At 49.2% G+C, this 23,183-nt stretch overlaps 1 protein-coding gene across 2 annotated transcripts in view; it reads left to right on the top strand.

The window, feature by feature from the left end:
• The first annotated feature begins 461 nt into the window (after positions 1 to 461).
• The window catches only part of ZNF536 (zinc finger protein 536), a 379,333-nt gene continuing 356,611 nt past the window's right edge, over positions 462 to 23,183 (top strand). For both annotated transcript variants that reach the window (XM_043599121.1, XM_043599120.1), the window contains exon 1: positions 462 to 537. The gene's annotated coding sequence lies outside the window, so the exon portion shown is untranslated. The remainder of the gene's footprint in view (positions 538 to 23,183) is intronic.

The following is a 23,183-nucleotide window of genomic DNA, read 5'->3' as shown; positions in this document are numbered from 1 at the left end:
ATTGAAATTTGGGTGGAGTTGTGGTCTACTGAAGGGGGCTCCTTAAATCGGAGAGAGAAGGGAACCCCTGAGGACTTCCTCAGTTCCTCAACCTTTAGAATTCTAAAGAGAGAGTGAGGGAAAGAGAGAAAGAGAGAGAGAGACAGAGACAGAGAGCGGGAGCTCTCTTATTTGCTTATTTCTTCTGTCCCAACTGGAGAAGAAATGGTTAGATGCCCCGCCCCCTTCTCTCTTTGCAGGTGGCAATTTCCCATTAAAAGGAGCTGAGCAAATTGGGTTTATCGCAGCAAAGGTCACATAGTTCCCATTTTTAAATTGCTCAATGAATTGGGGCAGTGGGGCTATTAAGTGTTGTTAGACTCTTGACTAGCCTGGCAAATTGTTACCTTGGATGAATGCTGTTTACCTGTCTTATTGAAGTCGATATGTCCGACCTGCAGGATTGCTAACAGGCCTTATTTTTTCAGTTCCTGCCCACCACGGCTTTAAGAATACCCTTCAGCCAGGAGGGAGCTCCGTTGCTTTAAGACTTGCCTGGTAAGGAACATCGTTTTGTAGTTCGTTGAACTGGTGTCTGTCTGTGAGTCTGTGGCTTGTCCAGGCCGCCCTGTCTGGGTTACAGAGCCCTGTGCTGGGGAAGTGTTCTCCCAGCCAGTCCCTTTTCCTCCCTGGACTGAGAGGGGTTCCAGAGAAGCTTCCGGATTCAAAATTCCCCGGGACTCGAGCGTGGGTCCCAGGTCTCCTAGGTGGGATGAGCGTCTGATGTCAAGACATGCCCAGAAAGTCTCAGGACGGGGCCACCGGCGGGGCAGGGCCCTGCAAGGTTGACTTCTTTCTCTGGGTGACAGCCTTAAGACTCGCTGCCCACACCAGCTGGCGGCTGGGACGGGAGCGGGTGTGGCGGCTGCCCAAAGCCACGTGGCCCCACGCGAGCACCACCTGCGGCCCATTTCCCCATCACCCACCGAGTGGGGCCGGGGCCCGGCCCAGTCTTGGAGGACACTTGTCCCAGAGCGGCTTTGTGTTTGTCGTCTCAGACTCAAGATCCCAGACTCAGTAATGGAGTGTTTTCCTGGCATCGAAGCGGATAAAAACTTAAAATGCAAACGAGGGGGCACTGCTGCATTTGATGTCTGCACCCGCCTCGTCGGAGCTGGCCACGATATCTCTGTAAACTCACCCTCAGATCTCATTAGCCCAGAGCCCACCTCCTCCTGACCATGGGCCTCAGAGGTCACTACACAACCGGGGAAATTGATAGCGGAATTATGCGCTCAGAAATTAATTTTGCATTGTACCGAATATATATTTTTTTATTGTGACTTTATCTCGTTGAAAAAGTGCTTACTTCCGATTTTGTGGATATTAGTGACCATGGATTACTTTTATTTTGGTCTTTACACAACAGTTATATTAGAAATTTGCTGTTTTATTCTTACCTTCTTAGTAAAAATCCTTTTATCACACAATGGGTAATTTATATCCATTACCAGGGCTTTCAATCCTTTTCAGTGGGGCTGTCAGCGCCGTTGGCACAGTAATGATTAATGTGATCTAATAATAGTGTGCCATTATATTACCTTAGTAAAACATGTACCAACATCCTATTCGGATCTACCAAATTCATAGCTTCCTATAATATTTTTGTTGAAAGACAGGATTACTATTTTTCAAAGCTGATTTTTTCCCCTTTAACATATTTAATGAAATTCACAATTCTCTGCCTTAGTAATCCGGGCATGTGATTGGGTTCAGCGGGTGCATTTGACATCTGTAGGTAGTGTTGTGATTTGTCAGGGAGCGGTTGGACAGTCTCAGGGCCCTGCCACCAGCAGCTCCTGGGTTGTTTTGCCTTGAAGAAAAAAAGAATTCTGGGTTTCCAGCCTCTTCTGACTTGTAATAAGGAAGGTGTGTGTTCGCTCAAAAGGCAAAAGAGGAAGTAATTTGGCTCAAAGAGCCCTTTCTTCCTCTCCAGTTTTATCCTCTCCTCTGTCACCTGCCTTGGTCTGCTGGTGAACAGGAGGGTAGCAAAGTCAGCGGAAGCAGCTTCAAACCCTCTATCTCTGGCTCAGCCTCTTTGAATCGAAAGCGGGGTTTCTCAGCCTCGGCACTTTGACATTTGGGCCGGGTGAGTCTTTGCTGTGGGGACCAGCCTGTGCATCGTAGGGGTTTAGCAGCACCCTGGCCCTCACCCACCAGATGCCAACTGCAAACCCGGTTCCCCCCACTGTGACAACCAAAAATGTCTCCTGACACTACCAAGTGTCCCCGGGGGGGCACAGCCATCCCTGCTTGAGAGCCACTGGTCTAATGTGATGGGAACACAAGCAGATTGGTTTTGGAGGGTGGGAGAATTCCAGCTGGAGTTACAGAGTTTGGGGGTGCTTCTTTGGGACATCTTTGGCTTTGGGAGGGGAGCTGTGTGGGCGAAGGCGACACACCGCGTCCTTTTCCTGGCTGAAACCCAGCCGCCTTACTTCTTTCTCCTCCCGCCTCTCTCACAGAGCCTGGCCCCAGCAAGGGTCTGAATCTTAGCTTCTTCCACTTAAATCCCATTATAATCACGCTCGTGATTGATAACATTCCACCTTTTCAAAAGGCTTTAAAATCTGTGTCAACCAAGGATGACATTATTGTAGCGCGGGCGAGATGTATTCAAACAATTACACACTCAAATCAAAGTGGGAAGGTTTGTCCTTCTATTTTGATGCCTTTGTGACGTGGCTTTCGCCAGCGCCTCGGCCCCACAGCCCCCGAAACCTTCAGCAGGGAAATGCATGGGAAGGAACAGGTTTTGCCCTTGAGGTCACTCAGCTCTGAAAACAGTTTGATATTTGGGCTTCTTAGGGCTGGAGGGCAGGGGAGGCAAGAGAGGTTGTTGAGCACAGGAGAGAGAGAGAGTGAGAAAACAAGAGAGAGATATCCTTGCTTTTGATTCAGAACAAAAATTACTGCTGCAACATTGGCTCGAGATATGCAATCAACTGAAATCAGGAAAAGTATTTTGAATACAAAATTTATATTGAAATACTTGAATCTCGATACTTGTGCACCCACATACATGTATATATTTAAATCAAGGAAGAGAAGACGAAAAATAAAGCTTTTGTCATAAAAATATTGCTTGTAGTATTTGCCCTCAAGTGATTTCTGCCACATCAGAATACATTTTTGTACTGTTAGCATTTCCATAGAAGACACTCTTGTTTGCTTTCACAACTGATCCTTGATGATAACAACAAGTGAAGAAATGGCTCTGATTTACCTTTGTTTTAGGTGGATTTCAAATGCATTGTGGTGTTTGGTGCAGGAAGCATTTTGGTGACCCACCGCTCCTTTACTGGTTTTGCTCTGTTTCTCCCACTACAGCATAAAGCTGGTAAGAGCAGGGCCTTGAGTGTGATCTTCAGTGTTGCTTTTCTTTTTCCTGAAATGGTGTCCGATGCAGAATAGGTTCTCAATAAAACTGGTGACTGACAGGATAGATGGATAGATGGGTGGTTGAATAGGTGGATGGATGGATGTATGGATGGGTGGGTGGATGGATGGATGGATGGATAGATGGGTGGTTGAATAGATGGATGGATGGATGGATGGATGGATGGATGGATGGATAGATGGGTGGGTGGATGGATGGATGGATGGATAGATGGTGGATGGATGGATAGATAGATGGGTGGATGGATGGATGGATGGATGGTGGATGGATGGATGGATGGATAGATGGGTGGCTGAATAGGTGGATGGATGGATGGATGGATGGATAGATGGGTGGATGAAAAGATGGATGGGTGGGTGGATGGATGGATAGATGGGTGGGTTGATGGATAAATGGATAGGCAGATAGATGGAGTTTTATCTCAAACCTGAATAAGATCTTAGAATAGTAGGCCTAGCAGTCCAAATGAAATCCCACTTTTTACCATCTCTTTACTCCTTGCCCTCTTAAACATTTTTTTTTTACACTAAAGTGGTCAGTTATACAAAAATACTGTCATTATGTCTTCTTTTCAATCCAGTTTTTAAAATAGAAAAATATGTCTAGGACCATGCTGGGCCATCTCTGTACATGAGTGCCATGTTGTGTGAACATCTGTAGATATTCCATGAAGGCACATCCACAGTAAGACTGAGACTGAATACACAGAGGCAGAGTAAGAAAAGGTGACCTCTTTCAATGTGGTGCAAGGAGTTTATGAGGCTCAGAAGACTTCCTGTCCAGATGACTAGTTGTGTGTCTCCTGGGCAAGACTCTAATTTATATTGTATTTCATGTTCTCCTAGAGGTTCTCGTGTGTCCTCTTCAGGTTTGCCATGCTCGATCTGGGTGGGACTGGCCAGTGCCCAGCCGTGTAGGGTCAGCCATCCTGAGGAGACAGGCTGAGGCTCTGAGCGCCAGGCCTCCCAAGTCCAGATCTCTGAGCGCTGGGGCTCCCAAGTCCAGATACCACACATGCTGTCTATTGGAAAACTTATTCCCGTGGACGAGGGTGAAAAGTCACCCCATGCTTGGCTTACAAATTATTGCACAATGAACGTCATAGCCATACCAGGATGGAAGTAATAACAAGGAGAGAGAGAAATGACCCCGAGACCTGCCAACCCATCACAAAGATGTGGACTCTGGAGCCAGGTTTCCTGGGGTAGAACCCTGGCTCCCCCACTCACCGGCTGTGTGACTGTGTGACTGTGTCTCGGGGGACTTAGCCTCAGTTTTCTCATCTGTAAATTGGGAATGACAATAATGACAACCTAGTAGATTATACAACTAGTCCATGTAATGTGCTTAAAACAATGCCCGGCTCCAAGTAGGCATTCAACACACGTGTGGCTCCTGCTATTGTTTTCATTCTCTCTGCTTCGTCATCTTTTCCCCTCTCTCTCTATTTATTCAAGATTAAGGAAAGTATAGGCCATTTTCAGATAATTAGCCTTTTCCCCTCAGACTCATACCAGAGCTAGGAACCCCCCCGGTGCTGCCAGGCGTGCGGTCTCCCCGGCACCCCCCGGGGACCGTGGTGGTTAGCAAGTTCAGAGAGCGTCAGAAAGGTGGTGAGTTTCCGAAGTCAGCTTCCCCTTGTGAAGGAGCATTGTTGACACACCACTGGGGTTTGGGGTTTACTTGGTGTTCGGGGAGTGCATTCCTGGGATGGATGCCACGCGGTCATGGTGGGTGGGAACAGCCAGCTCTTGAAAGGGAGGGGAGCTTCGTGGCTTTTCTGTCCCACCCCCTTGTGAGTGAGGCTGCTTTGCATCATGGCCCAGTTTTGTATTTTAAGCGTCCACTGAAATTTAACGTTTTGCTTTTGGTTTATTATGTATGCAAGTATCTTGCTGATAAATACATGTGTAATTGTACCATCGTAACCACTGCTAGTCAGCGACAACATATAATTAAAGTCACCCTTGTAGTCATTGAACTTTTCCATCCCTGGCAAGATCGCTGACCACTCCAAGCAGAGTGTGCCCCCATGTATGAGCCATGTGCCTGCCTGTGTGGCCTTGCCCCCCTCCTGGCCCCCAGGACACCCCAGCGCACCTTAGGGCATGTCCTCACATATGCACTGGGACTTCCCTTGGACAGTGGGGTGCAGGACGGAAGGGTAGGGTTGTAGAGCCTGGAGGTGCCTCTGTGTTTGTGTCTGTGCCCAGATGATAATTGCGTCCAGAGTGGGTGCTTGGTAGACTTGAATGAATAATCTTAAAAAGCCCTTCATTTGCCTCTGAGCTCTCTTTTCACATATAACGGGTACCCGTCCCCTCATTTCCCTTTTTTGGGTGATGCCTTACTCCATTGCATTTATGCCCTATGCCTGGGCTTGGTAAACTCTGGCCTGTGGGTCATACCCAGCACACTGCCTATTTTGTTTTTTTTGTAACATTAAAAAAAAACTTTTAAAACCTGTAATGGAATACACATATATTTTGCTATTAAAAGTTTAACGTTTTTAGGGGCACCTGGGTGGCTCTGTCGGTTGGGTGTCTGACTTCGGCTCAGGTCCTAATCTCGCGGCTTATGGGTTGGGGTCTCGCGTCGGGCTCTGTGTTGGCAGCTCGGAGCCTGGGGGCCTGCTTTGGATTCTGTGTCTCCCTCTCTCTGCCTCTTCCCCAGCTCACACACACACACAAACACACACACACTCTCTCTCTCTCTCTCAAAAATAAATAAACATTAAAGAATAATTTAAAAAGGTTAACATTTTTCAAGTGCACTGAAAGTTCAGTGGCGCTAAGTACACTCACTGTTGTGCAACCATTTACCATCCACCCCAGAACTTTTTCATCGTCCCAAGCAAATTCTGTATCCACTAAACAGTGACTCCCTATAACTTACTCCCTCCAGCCCCTGGAAAGCACCATTCCGCTTTGTGTCTCTCTAAATTTCTGTCTCTCTAAATTTGACTATTCAAGCTATCTCCTATGGGTGGACTCATACTGTACTTGTTCTTTTGTGACTGGCTCTATTTTGTTTAGCGTAATGTCCTCGAGGTTCATCCACGGTGTGGCCTGTGACAGGGCTTCTTTTCTTTTTAAGGCTGAATAATATTCCACTGTGTGTGTGTGTGTGTCTGTGTATACACACCACATATCGTTTATCCATTCATACGTCAGTGGACACTTGGGTGTCCGTGTCTTGGCTATTGTGAACAATGCTGCTATAAACATGGGCATACAAATATTTCTTCAAGACCCTGCTTTCGATTCTTTTGGATGTATCCCCAGAAGCTGGATTGCTGGATCATACGGTAGCTCTACTTTTAAGTTTTTAGGAGCCTCCATACTGTTCTCCATAGCTGCTATACCATTTTACATCCCCAGTGACGGTGCACGAGGATTTCAATTTCTCCGCACCCTTCCCAACACTTGCTGTCTGAATTTTTGATGGTAACCATCCTAATGGGTGTGAGCTGATAGCTCATTGTGGGTTCTGCCTGTTTTTTTTTTTTATAGCTTATGAGCTAAGAATGGCTCTTACATTTCAAAACGATTGAGAAAAATCAAAAGAAAAACAATGTCCCGTGACACATGAAAAGTATATGAAATTCAGACTTCAGTGTTCATAAGAAGATTTTCTAGGCATCCAGCCTATTCCCATTCATTTATGGATCACTTGTGGCTGCTTTCACGCTGTAATGGCAGAGTTGGGTGCTCGGGACAGAGGCTGTGTGACCTGCCTATGGTATTTCTCACCTGGCCCTTTACAGGATGCGTTGGCCAGCCCTGCCCTGTGCTAAGACCTTGCTGCCCCTCAACTTGTTTAACCCCCTTAACGACCCACTATGTAGACCAAGAAACTGAGGCTCAGCAGACATAGCTGACTTGCACAAGTGCCGCATCTGAGCATGGCTAAACCAGGAGGCACGTGCCTGTCCCTGTGACCCCACATCTGGTGATTGTCACCATCACCATGAGCACCAACCTTTGGAGATTGCTCTTCATAGGGAACACTTACCAGTGCTTCAGTGAGCCTGAGGTCAGGTCCTAGTTGAAAAAAAAATATTATTAAGATGGGATGTCATTGCGAGAGGGGGCAAATTAAGGGAGAGAATGAAGGTGACAGGTGGTACCAGGTGAGCTGAACTTCCCTTTATTGCTTCTGTTTGATTTCTAAGACCTCCGCCCTGTGCTGCAGGCACAGTGAGCTTTCGGCTCTGCTGAAGAAGGAGGTAGTTTGAGGATGCCTGTGTGTCTACATGCGCAGCATTTCCTTGGGATTAGAAGGAAGGCTAAGCCAATCGATAACTTCTTCTTGCATTAAAAAAGTGAATTATTTTCCTAACCCAGAGGAAAGAAAACCAGGGTATACAGGCGAACATGTTGATTGATTCTTTTCCCTTCATTCTTTTGATCACATGCTGTTTGGCATGAATCCTAGAGTAGATATCTTCGCTGGCCCCAAATCTTTTCCTCCTAATGTGGAGATCTGCTGTCCCGTCTCCCAGGGACCGTCTCGGCCGCCCCCTTTGCACCTCTGGCTCAGATGGTCAGCTGCTGCTACTGAGGCAGCAGGCAGCTGTCTCCCTGCCTCCTTTCCTCCTGGCCTCCCTCGCGGTCCACCGGGATGTGTGGACTTGGTACCAGGAACCTTCTGGCATTTTTCCGTGTGGAGGACAACGTGTGGATAGTTATTTGTTCTTTCTCCAATGGAGAGAAATGTCTTAGTTGATTTTACATATTTGTGCACGTTATGGAAATAAGCCATCAGTCCAAGTTTAGGGAATGTTGGAGGGCTCCGGGGAATGGTTGGTCTTGGGTCTGTCTCAAGCAAAGCGATGTGGTTCCCCTGCTATGTTCGGGAACGCGTGACCTTGCCCCCCCCCAGTCACTACTGCACTTCAACAGTAGGCTTCGTGCAGTTGTGGTGTGGCACACAGCGGTGTTTTCCGTGAACTCTTGGCTGTGACTTAAGCCCAGCAGAGCTGAGTTCCTACCCTTATGGTTTTCTGGCACAATTCACTTTGCACAAAGGAAGGTATGAGAATCTGAGCCGTGGGATGATAACGTGGCCGGCATGGTATGGCGTGTTGCAAGAAGGACTGCCGTGACTTTGGCTTTTGAGTTTCGTGCTTGAAAATCTGCAGTGGTGCCTTAAGCAAGGGGCCTGGGCCTCGCGGGTGCTTGGGAGACATTCAAGGGATGACCTGGGCTGGAAATTGCGTTGTGCCTGAGAGTAAGTGGGAGAAGAGAGTGATAACGTGCTTTGGAAAAGGGGGTATCTGTGACTTTTATTTTTCCGTTTAAAGATAAAGTTTGGGCCTTGGCCTGGTCTTGGTGGCTGCCTGCCCATAGTCCAGGAGTTGGTAGTACGGTGGCCCACGGATGCCTCTGGCCCTGGATGTTCTGCGTCTTCTGGCCCTGACTGGCCTTTTCTCTTGGTTACTCTGCTGACTGGCAGCTCAGCCTTTATCAGGGGTCCCTGTGCCCAGCCCTGGTGGGTGAGATGTGACCCTCGACACTGAGGGCTTGCAGCCCGGAGGAGAGGAAACTTTGATTGCAGTGGGTGTGTGTGTGTGTGTGCACACGCATGCGTGTGTGTGGCAACGTGCAGGGATGTATGTGTTGAATTTTCCCTACCCCAAAGACTTTTTTATTTTCTTCCTGGAATACGGCAAGAAGATAATCAAATTCTTCTCATGTTCATGTATGTGGATTATTTCATGTCTAAGACCCTCTTATGAGCGATCTAGGCTCAACAGTATTGTGTTTTATTAAAAATACAACTTAAGACAGTGTTGACAGTAGAAAGATGAGTTTGGCGCATGCTGGAATCATCCCTCAAGCTTGTTTCTCCTTTCTGGGCCCCAGTGTATGTGTGTTTAAACGTGACTTCAGTGTTTCTGGACACGTAACATCCCCGATATGATCAGGCTTCCAGTAACAAGCCAGTGAGTGGCAAAAGTCTTCATGAATGGCAACCGTGCCCTCGAGAAGGCATTTTGGGAATTTGTAGGACGCCCGGTGGAACCCAATGCCACCTCAGACACCTGTTAGCAACAGCTTCCTCCTATGGGCACCTTCCTCCCCTCTCGTCTGAGGCCTCAGACTGAAGGCTGAGAGAAGACTCCAGAGGAAGGTTGAGGCAAGCCCCCATGTTTGGCTGGGGGCTGTGTGGGCAAGGGAAGAAGGACCAGCCTGGGTGTGAGGACACTGTTTAGAGTCTCTACATGCTGCAGTAGCCAGGGTGATCTGGGGAGTCTCGGGCTATGCCCAGCCTCAGGTTTGCACCCAGCGGGTAAAGAGTTTGGACCACATGGTGTCCATGTTTCTTTCCAAATCTTAAGCAGACTCACCTAGAGCAGGTGTCAGTTATAGACACACCGTGCTGGGATTGTGGTTAATGTGGATTCTGACTCTGGGTCTGGGGGCCAGAGAGCCACACACATACCTGACAGGCTCCCAGGCCATGCTGCTGCTCCCGGGAGCTGCCAGGGGCTAGATGGTGATTCTCCGCCTTGGTTACGGATCTGTAGTGCCTGGGGAGCATCTGAGACCCACCAGAGTCTGGACTCCACCCCAGACCAATCAAGTCAGCTGTACAATCAGGTTGAGCCACTGCCCTAGGGAGCGCAATGGATCTTCAGCTGACTTGAGAGTATCACAGTCACTTGGAGGGCTGGTGAAAACAGAAATCCACATTTTCTGATTCTGAAGGTCTGAGGTGGGGTCGAAGAACTTGCATTTCCCAAGCTCGAGGCAAGACTTGCAATCATGGGATGGTGACTGTTTCTTCTCCAACTGAGAGAATAACCAGGCAGGTTTCTCTTGTCCTCTTTGCTGCCAGATATGGCCCTGTTTGCCCCTCATCCTGCCCTGTCCTCCAGTGAGTCTTTCAAACACGCTTTTTGGCCCTAAAAGCTCACACCTGTAGGGGGGTCTGGCCTCAGCTTGGGAAGAAATCAAACGTGGCAGCTGTGAGTGACTGCTGACTGTTTACCAAGTGCCAGGCACTGTCCTGGTTGTGTATGCATGATCTCATTTAATCCTTGCAAGGATCTCACGCAAAAAGCACTGTCATTATCTCATGCTGTGTCCCGAGTGCCCGATGCTGCCTTCCAGAGAGAGCCTGTGTAGGCCACAGGGACAGTTGTAGAGGCTGAGGGATGCGAGAATCGCTTGTCGGGAAGTCCAGTGGAGTGTGGCCACCAAGATCAGGCCTATTGTTGTTGTGGGAAGACAGCAGAGCAGGACCCCGTTCTCTGTGGGGCCAGGTGCCCACTGCCCCGCTGGGCCAGGTGATAACTCAGAGCCCCCGACTGCCCTTCAGAAGAAGTCACCGTGGCGGTTCTTCTTGGTCATGGCCCCAGGTGGCCAAGACCTCCCGGGGACACCGGCCAGTGGGCTTCCTCCCCAGGGAGGCCCCCTTCCTTTAGCCCTTAACTGTGCAGAAGTATCTGGGAGGAGAGTCTGGGAACCAGCCACCAGCCAGGAAAAGGGCTGATGGGTGGGAAGGTCTTGCCACGGCGGCTGCTACTTCCCATGGCAGAGTGCTGTCTGGGGCAGCCCCCCGCTTGCTGTCTGTCCTGGCACCCCAGGGTTGGTGAGGCGTGCAGCACAGCAGGTTGTTGCCGACATGTGGTGTCAGAGCTACTCTGCTCCCTGTTCACCTCGTGTGCTCGGGGCAGAGTTGGGGGGGAAGGGAGGCACACGTGGACACGCGGTCTTCCCTGTGGCATCCGGGCCCGGTGGGGGGCTATGGTGTCCGTTAGCCCCACCGTTGTTCTCACACCTGCGCTGGGGTCCCCTGGTGGGCCTCGGGCCTCAGGCTTTAGAGCTGGAGTTTGGTGGCAGGGAGAAGACAGCACAGCAAAGCGACTATGGAGGTGTTTGAGAGGCCCCCCGAGGCCCCAGCTAGGGAGAGGCTCCCAGTGGCCAGGACTGGGCTGCTTCCTTTTCGCTGCAGACACTGAGACCCTCCCCACAGCGCTTCCCAAACCGCCGTGAAGCCCCGTCCAAAGTCAGGCAGAGTATCTTCCCTTGTCTGCGTTCTGTCTTCAGCATTCAACTAGATGGTTCTTTATTTAAAAAAAATTTTTTTTTAATGTTTATTTTTTTTTGAGGAAGAGAGAGGAGAGAGAGAGAGAGACAGAGCATGAGCAGGGGAGGGGCAGAGAGAGAGAGAGGGGCAGAGACACAGAATGTGAAGCAGTCTCAGGCTCTGAGCTGTCAGCACAGAGCCCAACGCAGGGCTCGAACCCACAAACCGTGAGATCATGACCTGAGCCAAAGTCAGACGCTTAACCTACTGAGCCACCCAGGCACCCCTTTAAAATTTTTTTTTAATGTTTATTTATTTTTGAGGAAGAGTATTTTTTAAATTAACTTATTTATTTTGAGAGAGAGAGAGAGAGAGAGAGAGAGAGCAGGGAAGGAGCAGAGAGAGAGGGAGAGAGAATCCCAAGCAGGCTCCACACTGTCAGCACTGAGCCCAACCCAGGGCTTGAACTCACGAACCATGAGATCATGATCTGAGCTGAAACCAAGAGTCGGGACACTTAACCCACTGAGCCACCCAAGCGTTCCACGACTAGATGGTTCTAGGGGAAGGCTGGTTTGCAGACCCTCCTGTGATGTTACTAGGCACCTTTTTACTGGTGTCTTCCACTTACGATTATTTATTTACTCTCCTAGTATATGCTCGGCAAAGACATACACGGGAAAGTTTATACGCAGCTTAACGCAATTTCTACATAAGCGATTTTCTTAATAGAACACGTTTGACCTGAAGCCACTTGCTTTTTGAACCTTTGAGTGTTTTATGACTGAGCTTTAAAAAGGTTGTTGAGTTTAGGCGGCTGACACGTTCTGGAAGGGGTCTGGGAGAGCAGAGAAACCTTTCCCAAGAGGAGACACAGGTGACAGCTACTGGGTGGGTGGGCATTCCTTTGCCCACAGGGTCAGACTGGGAGGTAGCTAAGGGATTCTCCACTCAGATACCGTCTTAGAATCTGTGGAGCGGGTGGCCGCTTGGGAGAAGGAGTAGCTGCGTGCCGGGTGAACCTCTCCCCAGAGCCCTTTCTCCAGGTCAAAGGAACAGTCGGGTGTGTACCTTGTTACACTGTGTATACATTGCACGGGGAGCTAGGGAGTCGGCAGTAGGTCTCCTGGCCTTGAGAGAGCGCCCTCTGGGACTTGAGTGTTTCACGTGGATCTGCTCACCAGCAATCCTGTGACGCCCTCCCAGCACCCCTTCCCGTTTAGGATGGTGGTCAATTCCAGACACCCGTTAGGAACCAAGGAAGCATTGGCACATACTCTGAATGAAGCCCAGCGCCCCCCACCCCCACCCCCAGGTGGCCTCTGGACCAGAGGAGGCACGCCCATGATGTCCCCCTTTGGGTCACACCCCACATCACTAGCTGTGCAGGACAGCACTCTTCCTTTACCGGTCGTGCAGTGCAGAGCACGGGGGAGCCTGGGGAGGGCCTGGCCCAGAATGTGGAGTTGGAGTTTCGTGCCTCCTCCAGGGTTTGTCAGAGGGAGGTCTTATTTGTGCCCGGGCCAGGCTTTGCAACCAGCCACCCTCCTGACGGCCGGCCGTCTGGTTGAGGGTCTCCAACGCTGATAGCTCTAGGGTGGGGACCTTGATAACCATGAAAGACCAATTTCCTGACTCCTTCATCTTGTCTCACCCCAAAGACAGTCTTTCAGAATCTGGGAAGCATGAGCCAGGGAACTGCTGGTTTTGGAATTACTGGGAGGACTGTTTCAAGTGCAGGTTACCGGGCCCAGACCTAGCGGTTGTGCTGGTCTGGAAAGGGGTCGGGGTGCGGGCGGGGTGTCTCCATTCCTCACAAGCCCCTTTGGCAGTGCAGTGCCCTGGGATCATATTAATGTTGAATCTAAATTTTAGTGGATGGGCGGTGTCCCAGCCTGGACCTTGGATGACTAGATTCTAGTAGCTTCTTTCTTCTCAGCTGAGGGACTTTGGGTCAAACATTTTGAGTTCCTGGACCTCAGTTTTCTCACCAATAAAAAAGAGAAATTAGGTCTGTATAGTTCCTCAGAGACCCTCCAATTCGGAAGTTCTAGCACATTAAAAATAATCTGCATTTTCGGCCTAGCAAGTTACGGTTTCCCCTGAAGGGGGCCTGGAAAAGAAAGTCTCCAGCTTGAGAGTGTGGGCTTTGGGTGTGAGGCCAAGGTTATAAAGGTAGCCTCCGTGAGAGAATCATTTCTATTTTATTGAAATTGCTGATTTTAATCACCCTGGATGCTCCCTTGGTAAAAAATTATAATTCTCTGTAAATTATGAATACCTTGAAATTCACAAATTCTATCACTTTTGTGATTGGCAACATTAAATGGCAACAGCTCATTTAAATAAGCAACATCTGGACATTATTATTTTTAGGGATTTTTCATCTGTTGATTTAAAAATCTGGGGCCTTTATGAATCTTGCATGAATATTCCTTTATATTCACTTCTACCATCAAGACACAAAGAAATAGCCAAAAAATATCGTCCAGTGGTTCTTTGATGCAGTGCATGTGTTTTTTAAACAACAAATCCATTGTGAATGAGAGGAGATACAAAATAGCCTGCCTGGGAGTGTAGGTGAGGGGATAGCTTGATATTCTAAGAGCCAGAATAGCCTGACGATTCAAAGCCACAGTAGGAAGAAGGTTTTGGTTTTATATGTAATAATAAAACATTTTAAAATAACAATATAATTTTGGACTGATGCTATCCGAATATGGTATTCGCTATTTCTCAGAATAATCCAATTTAGAACAATGTATTCTGAGCAGGTTTGGTAAAAATAGGTCTATCATCCCATGGTGTAAGGTAATGCATTAATTTTTATGAGTGACTTATGGAGATGTACAACTCGGTTAAGAGTTAGGATAAACATAATATTCCTTAATTAATCCATTATGCCATGGTACACATGTGCCATTTTTATTACCTTAAAAATGAAAAATGTCAAAAAAGGAAATTGCTGCTTTTTTTATATCAAAAAAGCCTTTTTTGAAAAATCATAAAATGTCTAATCTAATTCACCATATAATACTAATGAGCTTAACAAGCCATCTCAATGCACAGTTTAGGATAAAAGGTCATCAGTTTCTGGCAGTCAAATTCAGGACTTTTGTAGATGAGACAAAAACCTTTCAGCACCAAATATCGGAAATGGCATTTGTGATTAGGAGCGTTATTAATAGCTATTTGTTAATGATGTCGTCGAGTTTTAGAAATTCACATTATATGCCCCCCGCCCGGCCCCGCATTTTCTAAAGCTCATGGCTGTGGATGCCAGGAGCATTTGTGCAGTGCGGGCATATCCCCCCTGAATCTGGTTGACTTGTTGGCCATCCCGGATCTGAGTGACGTTGACCCCAGGGACACACACACACACACACACACACACACACACACACACAGGAACTGGTGTTGTGAAACAGCCCTCAGTTTCCTCAAATCTCTCTGAAACCCCTACACTTAGTTTTTGGTGTCTTTCTGCCCTCCACGCTGTGTTCCTGTCCTCTGTATGTGTCCCCATCATTGGTCTGCTGTGTCTTTTGTCTCCTCACAGAATGGGCCGTTAGGAGGCACATCCCGGCACCTCGGGCGGTGGGGCACAAGGTGGCTGCAGTCCGCCTCGTTATGGAAAAGAATTGCCTGGTGGGTTGAGGGAATGGCCAACAGCGGACCGGAATCATGAAGCTGAAAGTAATATTGCCGACTGGAGGTCATTTTTCCCAACTGAGGGGCAATAGTTTGCCACTATAAACTGCACATTGCAGTCAGTATATGTTTTATTAAACCATTTAAGGAACTTGGGAGCCATTTCATTTAAACTTCCTGCTTGATGGAGCTCAGGGCCGAGCCCAGAGCAGCTCACGAAAGAGGCCTGGAGTTATTTGCAGAAGAGATACCCCGAGTGCCCAGCAGGATGCACCGTGATGGGGGAGCCTGGCCAGGGCCGTACTCAGCGCTTCTGGAATTCGTCAGCACGCGAGCGCGTGAGCATGTGTGCGTGAGTTCTAGTCCCGGCTCTGCCACTCCCCAGCTCTGTGACCTTGGTCAGATCTGTGAGTCTCTCCAGGACCGGTTCTGCTGCTGCAAAATGAGGGGACTGGCTTCAGTGTGAGAGGCAGGGTCCCTCCCAACTCCTTGATTCTCTGAAACGCGGGGCTGTCAGTGGGTCCCCCTGGAACTGTGGCACTGGGACCCCCATTAGGCCCCCGGCATTCACACTGTCCTGCCCAAGGAGGCATTCTTGCCGTGATGTTTTGATGGGCTCTGGGGACGGTGCCCCTCTGGTCCAGTGGCGATGTGTGTGTTCTCAGTAGAGAGAGGGAAAGGGACAGTAGCGTGCGGCTCTCACACGATACAAGAACAACCTGTGGGTGGGGAGATAGGAGCTGTGGTAAGCACCGTGCCTGGGATCAGAACACAGGGTTCCAGGACCACTCTGACTGTGGCTCGCTGAGCAGCTCACCGCCCTCCTCTGAGCCTCAGTTGTCCTGTCTGTGCAACGGGGTGAGAGTGATGCTGCTCACACCCCCTGCCCCCAGCCTGAGAACGTCCAGTGGTTGGGCCTTTTAAGCTGTAAAGCGTTACAGAAATGTTGGTTTTTATCATTATTGACAACTTCCTGATCATAATTGCATGCGTGTGGATTCTGTATCCACAGTTTGTGCCCGGTGGATAAGGGAGCCCAGAAGTTGGCTGTGTTTTATCTTTAAAAGTAATTAACAGGATGGAATCCGGCATTTTGGCTTTCTCAGCCCTAACTGGTGGTCTTTAGTAGGTGGCCTTAATTCTACAAAGTTATATAACCAAATCTTTTGTCTAATTGGTGACTATATTTAGGAGGTAGAGAAATATGTGAGCTATTCGTTTCGATTAAATTTTTTATTATGCACTCTGCATTTGGATTGACAACTATTAATATTAAAGAGCTTGGCCAAATTGAAATTTGTATTGCTGGAGAGACTTAAATATAATGTATGATGCTGAAAAAAAAGCCCGGGGAATATGGGAATTACCAGGCTGGGTGCAGACAGGGCCCTGCCAGGTGCCGTGTGCGCTGGGCAAAACGAGCCTTACCCCTGCTGGCTGTGGAGGGAGGCGTGTGGAGGGGCTCCGCAGAGCCACTGACTGAGATACTGGCCTGGAGATGACTCAGTAAAGACGTAGAGCAATTTTGGGCATGGAATACAAATCATTTTCTCTAATAACTGTTTGTCTAGAGTATTTTCTCCATCACTAATAAGAAGGCCTGGGGGTAAGGGGAAGAAGGTCTTTCTTAAACAGGTTACAAGTGTCACCAGTGTAATGAGGGGGCCCCAGTTTCTTCAGAAGCCCCCAAACAGGTTATATTGATGTTCTGCAAGTCTGTGGGAGGTCCTTCAGGTGGGAGGACTCAAGGCCACAGCCATGGGGTGGGGGGAAAGTGGGACCAGGGGGAACCCAGTTTTGACTCTGCTGCAGGCACCCCTGGGGCTTGGACCCAGGGTTTTCTGTCTTTGGGGCTCGGTCCCCTCTAACAGTGCCTGTGGCCTTCCCCAGTGTACTGGCTTGTCACATGCAGGATTGTAGAAGATTTGCACAAAGGCCAGGGGAGTCTGTAGAGATGGGGACTCAGGTGGGGGAAGTGGGGTGTTTGTACATGCAGCCTCTGAGCACAGACCCGGGGCTAGAACTCCGCTCTAGAACTCAGTTTGTGGGACCCTGTCAAGTGGAAGTATCCTCTTTTGGAGTCTACAGCTCTACAGAGCTGAGGGTGTGGCTGCAGCCCATGCACCACGGGCTTCTGACTTCTGTTAGCCGCTCCTTGCATACTCCAGGCACCTCCACCTTCCACATGTGCCCTCTGTCTGGAAGGTCAACTTGTCCCCATCCTCCAGCCAGACTCCCCAGTGGCCCAGGCTGAAGAGTGTCCCTCTGTAGTGTCTTCGCACTTTCCTGTGAGATTGCTGTGCCCGAGGCTGGTCTTTGCCCACACTATACCCCCAAGGGCGCGGCTGTGCTGCCCTCCCCTGTCCGCACCTACACATCGAGGGCACTCAGTACGTCCACATGCCCCAGATACAGCTCGCCAGATCTGGCAAAGGAAGGGCAGGTCATGATCTCACACTTAGTTTATGCCCTTCCCCCCCCCCCCACTGGACTATAAACTCTGTTTCCCCTGTGATTTTTACATAACTTTTCCAGACATTGGGAGCTGAAATATGTAGGGACACTTCCATTAACAGGGCTGCTCAAAGAATCGTGGTTCTGATTCATTGGATTATATGGACGCCTGAGGTTTTTACCAGCACACGGTTTGATTCCAGATGCTTTGGTTATGAGGTCCGGGTCGAGAAATGTTTTCTGAGGACTGGCTGGGGTCCCACGTCTCCTGGAATGGGGAAGGGCTCTGCCCCTCTTCTCCTCACCGTCTCCATGCGCGCTTTGTCTCCCAGACATGACCCCGGGCTCCTGGAGGGTGGGACCCGGTCCTCGTCATGCCTGTTCCTCGAAGCCTGTTAGCTGGGTGGCTGGTGCCTCTGTGCCCTTGACGGGTTCTGTGTGGTGCTGAGATACATGTGAAGCCGCAGGTGGGAGGGCACTGGCGGGCTGGCTGAGGACTTCCCCATGATGGCCTCCAGAGGAGCTAATTTCTCACTAAATTTCCACGATCAGCCGGGTTCACAGTTTCTCTGGAAAGCTGACAACCTAGTGGTTGTCTTTGAAAGGAGAGGCTAGTTCCCGTTTGTTTTTTGACACCCGTGTAGCCGGGAATAGCAGATGCTGTCAGGGCCCCACAGCCACACAGCCGCCCGCCGCTTCTGAAGGCAAGAATATGGACTCTGTCTGGGGCTGCTCTCACCACTGTGTGTGTGTGTGTGTATGTGCGTGCATACGCATGCATGTGCGTGTGTGTACGTGGCCAGAAGGGCGGGCAGCGCATGCCTCCGGGGCACCCCTCCATCAGTGCCGGGTCAGGAGCTGGTGGGTGGACACCCAGCCTTTTCCTGACTTGGTTGGGACAGCTTGGAGTGGGTCTTACTCAGTGTCTTGGAGCACCCCAGTGGGCCCAGTTGCCCTCAGCCCAGTGCCCTCCTTGCTCACGTTGTGTTGGCTTCCTTGCTTTCTCACTTCTCCACTAGCCCTCCCTGGGATCACCTCCCACCCAGACCGCTGCTCTTAGAGCTTTATCTCAGGGCCCTCTTAGGAAACACAGCTCGGGACCCTGGGGATGACCTGCAGAACTGATGGATGCCATTCAAAACTGGTTCACTTAAGCTTCCTTCAGTTGAGCCTTCCGGAAGCCCCTGAGAGGAGGAATGGAAGCCTTAACCCATTCTCCAGATGGGAAAGCTGAAGCTCAGAGAATCTTGGAGCTGGGGCCTGATGTATAGAGCCTGCCCCCCTCACTTGGCTGACTCAACACAGGGGAGACTGGCTCACTGGGCTCTCAGGGTCTCCCCCTGCCTGTGTCCAGCTAAGGGGGAGGGAGGAACAATTTCCCTGAGAAAGTCGGGGCTGAGAGGTGAGGTGACCAGATAAGGTTCCTGAGCAGTGCTTTGCTCTGCTGGGTCTGGAATGAAAGCAGCAGGGGAAGGCTGTGGGGGCCGCTTACAGAAGATGAAAGGCCTGGGCACACGGGACTGCTCCTTCACAGCAGCCAGCCTGGCAGGGTACTTGCCCCAGTGCCTCGCGTCTTCCTCCCCAGTTTGGGGAAATCACGGGCAACAGAATAGCCCAAGTGTTCCTAATGGGGTGGACAGGACTTGTAGGAGGAAAGGCAGATTTGTATCTGCCCGCCACTGACAGGGATGCCTCCATCAGAGGAAGGGTCCGTGGCCTCTGGGGAGCTCCTGGCTGTTTCTTACCTCTGGATTGGGGAGACCGTTTGAGGCAAACAGACATCTCCGTTCCCAACGTTTGTTCTTTTCAAGCTCTGCAGACTTTCAAATTAAGAGCCCAAGAAATTACCCAGAGAAGAGTGGGGAGGCCTGAGGCCTAGGAGGCAGGTGGCCGGGGAACTCATTTCTCATCGGTTCCAGGGCCTGAGACTGCACTTGCTTCTTGCTGGGTCTTGGTTCCCCAAGATGGGGTGGATGGTATGAGCTCTCCACTCCAGTCAGGGTCATGGAGGAAACCTGAAAGGAGCTTGAGCTGGCGGGGAGCCTGGGGACACCTGCTGGGAGCGGAGGAGACTCTGCCTGGGTCGATATACCTGCCAGACCCATAGAGGACCCGGCCTGGACACCCCAGCTCCCCCATTTGCGTGGGGGAGGGTGGAGAGTCCTCTGTCATTTAGGCAGATGAAGGGCTTGACAAATGGAAGTGCGCGTCGGCAGTGAGCATCTGGGTCTTGAAAGGGAGCATGAGCTCTGGCTGTTCAGGGGCCTTAGTCTTGAGCCCCAAGATAAACCCTTGTGCCCCAGCCCTCTCCATCACAGAGAAGCTGCGTTGGTGTTTTCTCTGCTTTTCTCAGAACCCAGATGGGGGCTGGGAACTGCTGTTGAACATCTGCATTGGGTGGGGCCTGCCCCATATTCTTCTGGCCAGGTGGCGTCCATTTGGTGACCCCAGGTCTGGGCCTGGGGGTCAAGGTTCAGGAGCCCACCTCCGGCCACCTGGAGGGCTCTTCCAGGCAGGATTGGGTCTATGACCAAGGCAGGGATCTGGGGGCCATCTGTTCCGGCCCCGCCTTGACGTTGGCCGGACGTCAGGCAGGAGTGGCCCATGTGAGCGGGGAGAGGTTTATGCCCTCGAGTGCCCTCCCCTTGCTTTGGAGCCTGGGCCAGACACGGTGGGTCCTCTTAACATATGTATTGATTTGATTTGGCAGAGGGTCATATCAGTTTCTTGCCCTCCAAATTTTAATATCATATTCATTTATAATGCTCACTGCGACAGACACATGTTCACATCATTCACCCATTTATTCATTTGCTCAGGAAATCTGTGTGTTGAGTAATTGTTTTGCCTTAGTGGCAGTTTTAATTCTACATTCCTTTTTTTCCCCCCAAAAGGTCAGTGGCTTACTAGCTGACCAGGCCCGCGTGTGCGTTCCCTGGAGAGACATTTTTGTGAAGAGATGCTCATTTGCATTGGTCAGACTTTAGCCTTGCACTTCCCTCCTCTCTTGTCTTGAATCGACACCTTGGAATTCTTAGGACTCACCAGGGCCCCTTCCTTGTCTTTCTGCCATCATATTTCTTGGTTTCACACCGGGGCCATCTCACTGCACAGTCTTCTGCTTGTTTATTTCAGGTTAAGATCTAAAGACTCATGAGATAACATATCAAAATGGAGATGGAGTCTTGGGCTTGTTAGGTTCCTACCTCGAATATGGAAACTCTCAGGGGTCTCAGAGTTGTGCATACCCAGTTTGGGACATCTATGGGTTTGTTTTTGGCTTTTGCCTAAAAGTGCACGTGATCCATAGTGAATGCTGAGCCTGTGATTGTGACGGGCAACCTGGAAAAGATGGTTAGGAGTTGTGTTAGGAAGAAGATGGCAGTGTTCTGGAAAGCCTAGTTCCAGTAAAGTTACTTGTGAGCTGAAATGTTCAAAGTGCAGAGATCTATAGTCTAGTGTGTTATTTTATGGTAACTTTTCTATGCAGCTGTGTTTGCTGCAGAAATTCACATTTCTGTGTGGAACACTGAATGAAATATGAATGTGCTTTTTACAATTTAGTACTTTTAATAAAGGATTTGTGAGCAAAGAGCTTAAGTACAAGAACCACAAAACATATAGATAAAAATATAGCCATAATCACACAGCAGCCCCCAGAAAATTCATTACGTAGAGAACATCAGTAATTGAGAGAAGTTGAGAGAACCGACAAAAAAATAATATATATGCCCGGAATTCTAAAGGCATGAATCCTTTTAGTTGGGATCAGGCCTTCTGAGTTCTCTGGGGCGGGTGTTTTATTAACAGCGGACGCTTTACTTGGAAGGATGTAATTTATGAGCTTTGAATTCACGCGGCAACATGAATTTGGATTTGGGTTTCTGGGAGAAGTTTACAATTAGTTCCCTCATATATATTTACAGCTTTGAAGAATATTTGAAGTTAAAATAATTTAAATACTTTACCTTTTTTTTTTGATTGACCTGTGAAATACTGCCTTTTTTTTTTTTTTAACCTAGCCACTGCTGAGTGAGGCATGGCTGTTGTGTTCAGGTGTTACTGTTTCCTTATTGGAAACTTCTGTTTGGGGTCTCAGAGCAGACCCCCGGGTGGGGACTAACAGAAGGTTAGTTAGGAAGGGGTGCTTTCCTCTTTTCCTTTTCTACTCCGCCAGTGCAACCAAGACCTTCCTCCTTCACTCGGGACCCCTTCTCCTTACACATTGCTTTGCTTTATAACTTTTAGGAAACGTCAGTAGGCTGTGATCTCTCTGGTTTTCCTTTTTCTATTAAAATACAGTAAGAACTTGATTATGTGTTTCAGTATTTCTCAGCCTGACCCACAAGTAGAACCAGCGACAATGATTTAGTTATTGGCTCATGTTTATTGCCAATGCAATAAGGTTGTGGCGTCTGACATTTTCTTCTCACTATGTTGAAGCTTTTAGCGAGTTGCTCTTTTTACCCAGAAAGCAGCAGAACTTGGCCTCTCTTTGCAGATGGGTTACACATTCCTTTAACACTAGCATGCTCCCCTAACCTTCCTGGGTGGCTTTCGATGACTTAAACACAGTAATTGGCATGGAGGTCTGAAGCTTTATTTTATGATATTAAATCATTCTTTTCTGGAAACAGAAATCTGCAAAGTATACCGTTCATTATGTGAAGGCCTGTATTAACACGGGCTCTGGCTGATGGATGGTGATGTCCCGGAGAACTTAGGAAACACATCTCGAGGGAGGTGCCCTCTCTCACCTTTGGAGGCAAGTGTTAGAACCGAGAGCAGAATCTAGGATTCCACCTGCTGCATTTCAGGGATAGAGGTGTTTGGTTTTTCTCTATTAGCTTGGTGCATAAAGGGTAGCATTACCCTAAAAATACTCAGAATGTGGACTGAGATGAACTTGACTGTTAGGGCATTGTTTTGGGGGGACTTGGCGATCTCTCCATGTAATCTTGTGAACATTTTTTTTTGTTTTCGTATGAACCATGCCTTTCTTGAAACAAAGAGGATTATCAGTCATAAGTTCCAAAGACTGAAATAGGGTGGGAGAAAGGTTTACAAAGAGAAGTGTTTTTTTTTTTTTTTTAGGACTTAAAGAGCTGGTGGTCAATTCCAGCTGGGGAGGAATTCTTACGTTGGGTGCCATCTTGGTTTTCTTGCTCCATGGTGGGGAGGGGGGGGTCTCTAGGCCCTGAGTGCCCCTCTTGGTTAAATGAGAACTGGTAACTGCAGCTCATAGTCAACTATTGGGAAGGGTGGAGGCCTGCTGGGAAAGTCTACAGCATTCTCTGAGGTTCATGGTTCTCGGGGTCTCTCTTCTCCAGACAGCTGGGCAACTGGAAGTCTCTGGAAGTCTTTCTGTGGTCATGACTGGGCTCAGGCCTGGCTGATCGCTCTCTGTCCCTTGTGCAGCTTTGCTCCATGACATTTCCCCCCGATTCCCTGGCAACGGGCTGTGAGATGGGTCCCTGGCGGTGAGGCCAGCTTGCAGAGAGTGGCACCTGATAACACCTCACAGGGCGCAACCACATGGCGATTCACTACTTTCGAGTCTTCCCCATTCCACATCCCCTGCCTGACTTGCCACACCAAGCAA

Source organism: Prionailurus bengalensis, chromosome E2 (assembly GCF_016509475.1).
Source record: "Prionailurus bengalensis isolate Pbe53 chromosome E2, Fcat_Pben_1.1_paternal_pri, whole genome shotgun sequence".
Taxonomy (NCBI): Eukaryota; Metazoa; Chordata; class Mammalia; order Carnivora; family Felidae; genus Prionailurus; species Prionailurus bengalensis.
The sequence above is the reverse complement of the archived record's forward strand: the minus strand, read 5'-3'. Positions and strand labels throughout refer to the sequence as shown.